Genomic DNA, 1,746 nt, shown 5'->3' with positions numbered 1-1,746 from the left:
TTCTGAAGGATTCTGTGCTCCAAGATGACTTCCTGGGCCCCTGACCCTCACCCATTAGATGGGGAACCTCCTGGGTCCATCTGTCGATAGAGCAGTGCAGTTTTGAGTAAAGCAGGACCACAGAGAGAGCTGCAGGTCAGCAACCTGCCGTCCTCTCCTTTCCCTCCCGCCTCTAGGAACCCCCCCAGCCCCACCTCCTCCCCGCAGCCAGCCTCCTGCAGGACCCCGGGGTCACTCCTGCTGAGACCTGGTTTGGCTACAGCTTTCCTGTCTCCTCCCCAGCCCCCTTGCCAGTGACCTTGCCTTCAACTTCCCAGACAAGTAAAGTCACCTGACTTCAAACCAGAAACTGACCCCTTGCCTCCTTCTGGACCACATCAAACCAGGACTCCTGTTCTTCCTGCCATGTGTGGTACATGGTGGAGCTTGGCCCTGGGGTTCTGACAGTGACTCCATCTATCAAACGTCCCCAGACTTCCTCATCTCTTCCTCTGCTCCTTGTTCTTGCCCCTCAGCCCATAAGGAAGCTTACCCTCCACTCTAAATACACCCTTTGGGTCTGCTCCCTGCTGTCTCATCTCCCACATATTGTTAAAAGCCAAGGGCCCAGGATACAACTGCCAAGGTTTAGCTTCTGGTTCTGCTCCCTAAAAGATGTATGGTTTTGGACAGGTCTCTAGTAGAGCTTTCTGTGCCTCAGTTTCCTCATGTGTGAAAGGAGGATGTGAATACTGGTTCCACTGAATAAGTGTGTAATGATGAGTAAATATGTTAGTATAAATAAAGGGCTTAGAAAATGGAAATGATACATGATACATATATCAGTTCAGTTCAGTTCAGTTCAGTCGCTCAGTCATGTCTGACTCTTCGCGACCCCATGAATTGCAGCACGCCAGGCCTCCCTGTCCATCACCAACTCCCGGAGTTCACTCAGACTCACATCCATCAAGTCAGTGATGCCATCCAGCCATCTCATCCTCTGTCGTCCCCTTCTCCTCCTGCCCCCAATCCCTCCCAGCATCAGAGTCTTTTCCAATGAGTCAACTGTTCGCATGAGGTGGCCAAAGTACTGGAGTTTCAGCTTTAGCATCATTCCTTCCAAAGAAATCCCAGGGCTGATCTCCTTCAGAATGGACTGGTTGGATATATATATAGGTATGTGAATATACATGTGATACATATGTGTGATATATACAAATATGGGAGCCCTGGTGACTTAGTGATAAAGAATCTGCCTGCAGTGCAGGAGATATAGACTCAATCCCTGGCTTGGAAAGATATCCTGGTGGAGGGCATTGGAACCCACTCCAGTCTTCTTACCTGGAGAATCCCATGGACAGAGGAGCCTGGCGAGCTACAGTCCATGGGGTTGCAAAGAGTTGGACATGACTGAAATGACTAAGCACTCATGCACACACATATGCAAATATGATATATAAGAGTATATATTTACATGTATGTAGATGATAGATTATCTTTTGACAAAAAGATAATAACCCATAAAATACAAAAAATTTAACTACCCATATTCCCGCTATCCAGAATTAATAAATGTTAATATTTTACCATATGTGCTTTCGTATTGATATATATGGATATTTCTATGTGCATAGAGTTAAAGTATTAAAGGCATAAAGAAAGAAAGATAAAAGGAAGGAAGGAAGGAAAGGGGAAAATAATCATTGATTGTATCCATCAGGGTTTTTGGTTTGAGCAATAAAAAAAATCCATTGATTAAGCAGAAAG

Source organism: Bison bison, unplaced genomic scaffold, assembly GCF_000754665.1.
Source record: "Bison bison bison isolate TAMUID 2011002044 unplaced genomic scaffold, Bison_UMD1.0 scf7180017864141, whole genome shotgun sequence".
Lineage (NCBI taxonomy): Eukaryota > Metazoa > Chordata > Mammalia > Artiodactyla > Bovidae > Bison > Bison bison.
The sequence above is the reverse complement of the archived record's forward strand: the minus strand, read 5'-3'. Positions refer to the sequence as shown.